At 43.2% G+C, this 10,616-nt stretch overlaps 1 pseudogene; it reads left to right on the top strand.

Annotated features, from left to right (window-relative positions):
- The first annotated feature begins 2,605 nt into the window (after positions 1-2,605).
- LOC110296984 lies at positions 2,606-3,594 on the top strand (annotated as a pseudogene).
- The last annotated feature ends 7,022 nt before the right edge of the window (positions 3,595-10,616 follow it).

The raw sequence follows: 10,616 nt of genomic DNA on the forward strand, positions 1-10,616 counted from the left end.
ATCAGCTGTCTTCTTCTGTCAGTCTCCACTTCAGTTTTTGCAAAAGCAAAACTGGAGTTCTTCTCTTTAGCTAGTCTGGCTCTTTGCAGCACCTCCTCGTCATCAACCTGCCTGCCTCCCCAGCTCTGGGATGAGAGGCCGTCCACAGGAGTGTTGAGGAATCTAAATCCAGGTCTTCAAGTTTATGAAGCCGGTTCCCCAGTCTCCTCTTTCTTCTTCATCTTTGGAACCCCTATGGTTCTGACCTTGCTATTTTACTCCACTTTAAACAGCTTACACTTCAGTTTGAGGGTGGGGAGGGGGGATCTCAGGCGCTGCCATGTTATCAAGTTTCCCACCAATAAAAAAGAAAACCCATAAAAAAAAAACATTTTCAAAGGTGACAGAGCCCACTGATGCCTTGGCTCTGGTGTTGCTGTCCCCATAAAGCAATGACTGCACGTCCTCTGGAGCCCGACTTTAATCTTAAGGTAAACAAAACCTGTTGGGGCAGAAACAGCCAGTAGGATGGTCAACAGGTGTGTGGGAGCCCCCTTCTACCCCTCCCCGCCAGTGCTTTGTTCCCACATTCCAGGAGCCCTTCAAGCACCTGGTACCACATATATAGAAAGGAAAGAAACGAGGTTTGAGCAGAAGCAGTGATCTGGGAACACTTTACAATATAGTCATACCAAACCTGTAATGTGTAGGCTCCGTGGAGACCGTGAATATTTTTGACAATCTTAGCCTGAAAAATCCTCTCCTCACTCCTTGTGACTTGAGGTGGCCTGAACCCTGAGAGTGAGGGCAGGACAGGGGACCCAGAGATTTATTTCAGTTTCCCCTAACCCTTAGCTGCTCACAGTTTCTGCTCTCACCTCTCAGACATAAGAAGGGAACAGACAGCTTGTCTTCTTGAAAGGCCTCCTTGGTCACCATAACCGCCTCCCTTTGAAGGACCTACTATGTTACTTGAACTGTGTCTCTTTCACTTTTGCGCGATTCTGTTCATTTGTGTGTTAATTCAGAGAAACCCATGAAACTTCATGAGGCTGATGACAAGCTTGGGCTCCCAGCCGGAGGGAAAGTCCTGAGTGAGGAAGACAAACTCAAACAAGTAGCAGTAAATTGTGTTTACAAAAGAGATAACTAAGGGAGTGAGGAAGGGGTGCAGGGAAACTTCTGCTTCTGGCCATGTGCGGGACAAGCTACGTGCAGAAATCCCATCTAGAATGCAAAGATGACAAGAGAAAAAAAGAATCACTAACTAAAATTGTGAAGACTGAGCTGGGGAGGGGTGGTGCTCCCCTGGGAGAGCTGGAGAGGTGCTCCGAAGGGAGAGTGCACAAAGCCCTGGCTTTGATCCCCAGCACTGGACATGTGTGAGTACTGCTAGAGCCCCGCTTGGGAGGCGAAAGCAGGAGGAGCGGAGTTCAAGGTCATGCTCAACTACACGGTGAGTTTGAGATCATTCTGCACTACACAAAACCATGTATCTAACAGGAAACGAATGGCCCACTGCAGAAGACTAAAGCATCTGTGGTGGCCAGAAAGGGGCAGGAAATCAGACCTGGCTGGGGAGACCTAGTCTTGCATTTGCCATTGCCTTCTGGTGATCGAAATCCTGGCTTTTATGCATTTATTTTTTGCAGTTCTGGGGAGCACACTTGAATAAATATGCCATGCCATGAATATACCCACAGCCCTTAAGCCCTGGTTTGTGCTATATTCTCTGAAGGAGATGAAGTGTGGAGGAAGGGCTAGCTTCCCAAGAGGAAGAGACTAGACCAAAGCAGAAAACAGAGAGATTTCTGTTTTCATTGTCCCCTAGAGGTCTGGTCATCAGCCTGGTGCTATTAGACACCTTTCAAAGGCAGGCTTAGTAATTGGAAATGTGACCTGGAAGGAAACTGTGGGACACGAGTCTCTTCCTCTCTTTTTCTTCCCTGTTTCCATGAACTTCTTGTTCTCTATGTGTTCTTGTGGGGCCATTCTGTCTTACTACAGGCTCCAAAGCAACCAGGCCAGTTGGTGGCCATGACGGAACTCTCTAAAACATGGGCCAAATAAGCGTTCCTCTTATGAGCTGAGTATCTCAGGTGTTTTGTGATAGTAACAGAAAGCTGATGAACATATTCAGTACTGAACTAAGAATGAACCCCAGCCAGGAGGGAGCTATGGGGGTCATAGTGTCTGCTTTGAATAAGAATTTTTACCACGAGCCATGGTGAGGGTACAGTCATGAGGCTGAATTCATGCTCTTAACTCAGCATTCAATAAAGAAAAAGCTTCCAAGCCAAGGTGTGGTTACAGGTGATTCTCAGATGGCTGGCAGATGGGACATCTTTACTCATCTATGGAGAAACACTTTTAACCCTGGTCTTTAAGACCGTGTCTAAAAAGCATTCAAGCATTCACAACCAATACAGCAGTTGAAGTCTGTGCCATGTGAGGAGAAAAAAAGGGGGTATACTATGTTCCAAAGCAGTGTGTGTGTGTCCTCACCCTTCTGAAATGGAATATAATTGATAGAGACCTTAAAAATGAGAGTGTAGCTCTCTGCTCCTCCCTATTCCAGAGACAGCCACATCTTCTTTTGCAGTGCTAGCCTCATCCCATAGACAAAATGGTGAAGGTCAGTGTGAACAAATTTGGCTGTATTGGGTGCCTGGTTACCAGGGCTGCCATCTACTCTCCACTTGGCAAAGTGGAGATTGTTGCCATCAACGACCCTTCACTGACCTCAACTACATGGTCTACGTGTTCCACTATGACTCTACCCATGGCAAGTTCAACAGCACAGTCAAGGCCGAGAATGGGAAACTTGTCATCAATGGGAAGCCCATCACCATCTTCCAGGAGCGAGACCCCATTAACATCAAATGGGGTGATGCTGGTGCTGAGTATGTCCTGGAGTCTACTGGCAAAACCACCATGGAGAATGCCGGGGCCCACTTGAAGGGTGGAGCCAAAAGGGTCATCATCTCTGCCCCTTCTGCCGAAGCCTCCATGTTTGTGATGGGTGTGAACCATGAGAAATATGACAACTCACTCAAGATTGTCAGCAATGCATCCTGCACCACCAACTGCTTAGCCCCCCTGGCCAAGGTCATTCATGACAACTTTGGCATCGTGGAAGGGCTCATGACCATGGTCCATGTCATCACTGCCACTTAGAAGACTGTTGATTGTCCCTCTAGAAAACTGTGGTGTTATGTGTGGGGCTGCCCAGAACATCATCCCTGCATCCACTGGTGCTGCCAGGGCTGTGGGCAAGATCATCCCAGAACTGAACGGGAAGTTCACAGGCATGGCCTTCCGTGTTCCTACTCCCAATGTGTCCTTCGTGGATCTGATGTGCCACCGGGAGAAACCTGCCAAGTATGATGACATCAAGAAGGTGGTGAAGCAGGCATCCAAGGGCCCACATCAGGGCATCCTGGGCTACACTGAGGACCAGGTTGTCTCCTGAGACTTCAACAGCAACTCCCACTCTTCCACCTTTGATTCTGGGGCTGGCATTGTTCTTAATGACTCATCTCCTGGTATGATAATGAATACGGCTACAGCAACAGGGTGGTGGACCTCATGGCCTACATGGCCTCCAAGGAGTAAAAAACTCTGGGCCACCCACCCCAGCAAGGACACTGAGAGCAAGAGAGAGGCCCTCAGTTGCTGAGGAGTCCCTGCCCCAACTCGGCCCCCAACACTGAGCATCTCCCTCACAATTTCCATCCCAGAACCCCATAATAACAGGAGGGGCCTAGGGAGTCCTCCCTACTCTCTTGAATACCATCAATAAAGTTCGCTGCACCACCCCCCAAAATGAGAGTATAATAAATCCAAACATAGATAACAAAACTGAACATTTCAATGAGAAATCACAGATCATAGTTAAAACAAAAACATCCATTTCTATGTGGTTTATCTGAATACATAAGAATATAAAAAGACTGATGTGAAGGATAAAGAGAATATGCTATCTATCCTCAAATAAAGAGACACAAGGAATGGGCTGGGGACACAGTTCAGTGGTGGGTGGGGTGTGAGACCCTGGGATCCATCTCCAGAACTTAAAAGATGTGGGTACACATACTTCCACAAATGCTTTGGTGGTAAAAATGGCATGACCCAGGAATCTCTTGTACTTTGGAGGCTAAGACAGAGGATCACCAGTTCAAAGCCAGCCTGACCCACACTGTAAGATTCCCATTTTAAAAACTAAATAAGCAAAAAGGGCATTGTTTAAATAAAAGTTTCATTTTTAGAACTACAAAAATGTCATGCAGATTGTTACCATAATAAGAGATCTAAAGGCTTTTTGTAAATCAGTAACCGAGAAAGCTGGGAATATCAAGAATATGGAAGGAAATGATGGTTGCTTTTTACACTTATTTAGTGTGTGTGTGTGTGTGCTCACACACGTGCGAGTCACAGTACTTATGTGCAGGTCTGATGACAACTTTCAGAAGTTGATTCTCCTTTCACCAGAGGGGCTCTAGGGATTGAACTTGGGTTGTAAGACTTGGTGGCAAGCTTCTCTACCTGATAAGCCCTCTTGCTGCCTCTACAACGCCATTTCTAATAAGGGGAAAAATGATTCTTGGTGCGCTCATAAAGCACACATAAAATGTGGACGTGTACTGGGGACAGCGCCAGCGTGAATACATTATAAGCAGTTACTGTAACACAGACAAACGCTATGCTGGAAAACTACCTCTGCAGGGAGAGGATGAAGCCCTGGTTGACAGTGTGCCTATTTGTGTGGCATAAATACATCTACCACCACAGATTTCAAGCTACTGATGATGGCTTAATAATCAGGTTTCAAATTACCCAAGTCTAACGATTGCATCTTGTGAGCCAATGTGAGTTGAATGTAGCACTCTGACAATATTAAAAAGCAAAACAAAACAAAACACCTCAGTTATTAGTAAAATGTATAACTAACTCTGCCTCCTGCCACTGGATATTAAAACCATACTTCTCAAGCCATATGCTCAAGGAGAAACTATAATAAGCATTCAATCTGAAAGATGATAAAATAGTGCCTAATAAAACTGCGGGAAGCAATGAAAATTTTTTTTCAAGGGAAATTTGTATTTATAAATAATTAAACTTAAGAACAGGGAAAGCTGAAAACACTTAAATGAAGATTCAGCTTGAACAAAGCAATAGAGAAGATCAAAGAAGCTCTAAGAAAGCAGAGGGAAACAGAATGGAAGACGTCATAGTGAAGGGTGTGGATGTGGATGGAGGGACCAAACTGCCGCAGAGAGGCTGGTGGATTGAAACGGTGTAGCTGGTAAACCTTCTGCAAGACACCTACTAACCTGAACAGAGTCATCACAAGGGACAACATTGTAGATGTATCAGAAACAGAAAATACATAGTACGGATAATTGAAATAAAACTGATGCACATGTATGTACGTGTATAGATGTTGTTACAACCCCAGTCATACCAATGAATTTTAAAAAAATCAGATGAAATGGCTTAATACTTTTGGAAGAAACAGAAGATAGAACCAGTTCAGCGCATTAATTCTCTTTTGCTGTATAACTGCTCTGCCACTGGATGGCTTTAAGTGACTATTATTGATTACTCAAAAGTCAGTGGTAAACAGAAGGGCTCCTGTGGTCTTGGTGAGGCTCTCTCTGGTCTCTGGACAATTGCAGGTTGGTGATGGGTCACTTTGTGGATGGATGCTGGCCCTCCACTTCATGGTGGTTTTAAGATGGGCCGAGTGTAACCCAGTCTCCCACAGCTGGTGGGCTAAGCATGGCTCAGTCTGGGTGGAGGCACTGTACTCAGGTGGTAGGTAGAGGTCTCCTCCTCCTCCTCCTCCTCCTCCTCCTCCTCCTTCTCCTCTTCCCCCTTCCTTGACAAGTTCTTGGGAAATGGGCACAGTGGAAGAACTATCTTCTGTAGCCTAAGTAATCGACTGTCCAGTCCAGTCCAGATTCAAAAGGTGAGGACCTCGATGCTTTCTCGTTAGTGAGAGGATAGGGTACCGAGCATAGAGAACTTCGAGTGGTTTTGTAATCTGCCACATCCTAAAATCATCAAAGATGTTGGCTCAGCAGCTATAAAGCCTTCTTACTAAGAAAACACCAGGTCCAGATGCTGTCACTGGCAAGTTCTACCAAACATCTAAGGAACAGACAAATGCAATCACACAGAGTCTCTTCAAAAATAGAAAAAGATGGACTACTCCATAACTCATGTTTATGAGGCTAGTCAAACCCAGACACCAAAAAAGAACATTATGAAAGCAGAAATAATAGTTCAGGATAGACTAGGGTTCACAAATGCAAAGTTCTAAGGAAAATTTAAGTAAACAAAATGTGTCAGCATTAAAGAAATAGACCTTGTCAGAATAAAGAAAGGCTAACCAGGAAAGCAAGGTTGGTTCAACACTGGAAAAAAAATCTACCAATTCTCTTTAATAACAAAATATGGAAACAAGGTGAACTCTGTTTGATGAAGGAAAATATTTTTAAAGTGTTAATAAATAGTTACAGTAAAAATCATCATGATAAATATTATTAGTATAAAGAAGGGTCATTAAAGATGAAAAAAAACGTACTTACAAAAACCTAAAATCAAATATCAGACTTAATGTTCATATCTACAGAGCATATTTAAAAAGTCAGATGAAGAAATGAGTAGACATTATTTTGTTGAAGATGGTATTAAAGGTTCTACTTTATACAAATGAAAACAAACATACACATTTCTGTGAGGAGAAAGCCAAACTCTTACTGTCTGTGATGATACATATGTCTATGTGGAAAGTGATCTACCTTGATAATCCACAAGTAATTATATATATTATGGAAATATAGGGAGCTTATAGAATATTATATTTTTATAAGTTACCATTCTTTATGTCACTATAAACAGAAAATGTACTAAGCCTATTTATAATGCAAGAGAACTACTAATTTATCTACTTGTGTGTAACTCTTAGAAGCAAGCATGACAGCATGTGCTTTAGATCTGAGGAAGCAAAGAAAATTACAAATCAGAAGCATTAAATGCACAGATAGAAGTGGATGAGGAGATGGATATAAAAAAGTGAAAATTCAGTTAAAGATAAGCTGACCTTCACCTATAATCCTAGCATTTAAGAGGTTGAAGCAAGAATCCAAGGATAGCCTGGGATGCATAGCAAAATCTCATCTCAAACAAAACAAACAAAACATTCCCGAAGAAAAAACGATGAGTAAACTCTGTGAGTGTAATGTTCAGTGTGATGAGTATAGTCGAGTTACACTACTCAGGTGAAATCTACTTTGTAGGTTAAATGGTTTTGAGACAAGGTCTCACTCGGTCCAAGCTGGCCTAGGGTTCACTAGGTAGCTGAGGATGGCCTTGAACTCCAGGTCCTCTGCCTCTATCTCCTAGTGTTGAGATGACAGGTACATACCCCATACCCAGCTGTCTCAGAAGATTTTAAATGTGCTCATCACAAACACACAGTCACACACATAACTGCACCCTCACTCATACTCACAGGCAACAACTGTCATGGTGGATGAGTTAATTCTTTGACTGCGATTATTTCACAACTTTCACAACTTAGACAGATAATCAAATTATCACACTGTATCTTTTGAATATGAATACTCACACATATACTTATAACTTGTTAATAATATCTTAATAAGGTTGGCAAAAAGAAACAGCCAAATAATCTAATAAACCCAAAATTACTTTGTACTTAAAGATAAAAAGACTCAACATTTTAAAGATGCCATTTCTACCCGTTAGTGTGTGTATGAATAACAATTCTAGTAAAAATTTCAAATGTTTAAAAACACTTTTTTTTTGTGGAACTTCAACTATTTCAGAATTTATATGGAAAAGCAAAATGCAAAAGATAGTGTGATATACTGTTGAAGAAACTGATTAGTAAAAAGAATTTCAGAGGACATCATAGTACTTAAACTTCAGGAGTCTACTGGTTACTTTTCTGTCCACACGACAGAAACTAGGGACATCTGGGAAAAGTCACCCCCACCAGAGTGGTCTGTGGGCAAGTCTCCGTGATATTTTTTTTGATTAACGATTGATCTGGGAGGTGTCAGGACACTGTGTATGGGGTACCACTCCTAGTGCTGGAGGTCCTGGGTTATAGCTACTATTACTCTGAAATGTAGACATTAAAAGTACACTTTGAGACATGTATGATGACTGTAATGTGATACAAAAATAATAATAATTTCTAATACTGTCTACACATTTGGGGTCACAGATGCTGTATATTCTACTGTGTATTTTGTGGGCCCTGGAACCTGGGACCTTGGGTATGCCAGGTAAACACTCTAAAACAGAGCTTTCCTTCAGCCTTGTGCCGCCTGCATTTTTCTCCTTCCTTCCTTCCTTCCTTCCTTCCTTCCTTCCTTCCTTCCTTCCTTCCTTCCTTCCTCCCTCCCTCCCTCCCTCCCTCCCTCCCCCCCTCTGTCCGTCTTTCTGTCTGTCTGTCTGTCTTTCTTTTAAGTGATACTCAGGCAGGTGTAGCCTGGGAAGGAACCTGGGGCCAAAAGCACATTTGAAGTGTTGCTGAACAGTGTATCCTGCAATTCATATTAATTCTCGCAGCTTGCTGTGGACGCACGAGCCAAGTGACCATTGCTAAGAGTTGTAGGATGCTGTCTACACTTAAATTTATTTATTTGTTTTTAGTGCTTGTGTGTACCTGGGCTCAGAAGTGAGGAGGACACTGGATGCCCTACTGTCTAACTCCATCTCTCTTATTCCTTTGGAATACCATATTTCACTGAATCTGGAGTGAAGTTTGTGACCAGCAAGCCTCAGAGATCTGCTTTTCTCCACTCCTTCCCATGCTAGGGTTACAGGTTTTCACACCCTGGCTAGGGATTTGAACTCACATCATCATGCTTGTGCTGCAAGCCCTCCAACTAAGCCAGTGACTGTGTGCGCATGTGTGTGGGTACACACCACAGCCCCCATGTGGAGGTCAGATGACTTTATACAAATGGGTTCTGGTTCTCTTCTTCTATCATGTAGGAACTGGGGTGCTTAGCCTTGTCTGCTTTCTTAATATATTAGCTTTCTTGCTGACAGAAATAACCTAAGATGTGGTTCAGGATTTCAGGTTATCACAGCAGAGAAGGCCTGGTGGTGTGTGTGTGTGTGTGAGAGGGAAGGCCTGGTAGGTGTGTGTATATGCAGGGAAGGCCTGGTGTGTGTATGTGTGTGTGTCAGGGAAGGCCTGGTGGGGTAGGTATGTGTGTGTCAGGGAAGGCAAGGTAAAATGTATGGCAATGAGAGTATAGGGTTGAGATCCTCATATGCAGGAAGCCAAGAATGGAACCCGAGCAAAAAAAGCGGAATATCACCGTGATTGTGCACCTTCTGACCCTCTCTTTGCTAGCTAGGCCACAGTCCCAAAGATCCTCTAACCCTCCTAACAATGCCAGCAGCTAAGGACTAAGTGTTGAAACACAGGAGCCCATGAAGGACACTTCCTCCACACTCACCCATCACAGGAAGGAAGTGTTGAATTCTAGTTAGAAGTTTCAGAACATGCAGATACATTTTGAATACCTGCCTTGCAAGCAAAGGACTTTCTGAGTTCTGACATCTTTGAATGTCTTGGATTCTAGGATACATTATTATTTTTTTTTAGAAGAATCAATTCTGATGGCATAGACCAGGTTGTTACTGTGATTATGGTCAACACTGTTATTTTTGGAGGTAGCATGGATTTTCTGCCACACATTGCCCATGAGCTAGGCAAGGCAGGAGTGTCCTAGAGCCTTGAGACTCCCAGAGAACTGGGGAGGGAAGAAAGGAGAAAGAGATGGTGGCAGGACCGATCTGCAGGTTACTGCCTTGGCTTGATGATCATCTTTGCTCATAAGCTAGGTCTATTCATATAGATCTATGTGTTTGTCTGATCTCCCACTCACTTCTTCGCAGGGGGCGCATGCGTAGATACAATCATATCTTGTTTGAATCAGCTTGCCAAGGTATATTTGCTCGAAACCTCTACTTCTCGCTGCAGGACATCTCAGAGTCTTTACACGCCAACAGGCACTGTGAACTCAGTTCATTCTTTGGAGTTTATTGCTTATTAGGAACCGAGTGCAACGCCCTTAATTGGAGGCAGGAATTGGGATCATAAGAAAGCGGGTGGAGAACATCTGAAAATTTGAACCTAAAATAAAACTGTAAACAGATTATTTTCATAAGAAGAAATCTTTATATACTTGTTGGGAGGATCTTCTATTTCTTCTTTTCTTCATTCCTTTCGTTTTTTTCTTTCCTTTAGCCTGAGAAGTTTGCGTCCAGTGTTTCTATAGTCAGGGGGGTTTCCTGGTAAACAGCAGCTCCCCTGAGTTTGGCCCGAGATTTACATGTGCACCCTGTTTAGACCTCTGTGCTTATCTGATCTCCATGTCACTTCTGCCCAGTGGACCCAGGGATAGGTACAATAGTATCTTGTTTGAACTAGCTTGCCAAGGTAGGCTTGCTCGAAACCTCAGTTTTGTTTTTTGTTTTTTGTTTTTTGTTTTTTTTGCTGCAGCATACCAACAAGCACTGTGAACCCAGAGAGAAGACAGAGTCATGAGCGTTCTTCAAACTTGTAGGATATAGTTTATCAA

The sequence above is a fragment of the Mus caroli genome, chromosome 6 (genome assembly GCF_900094665.2).
Source record: "Mus caroli chromosome 6, CAROLI_EIJ_v1.1, whole genome shotgun sequence".
NCBI lineage: Eukaryota > Metazoa > Chordata > Mammalia > Rodentia > Muridae > Mus > Mus caroli.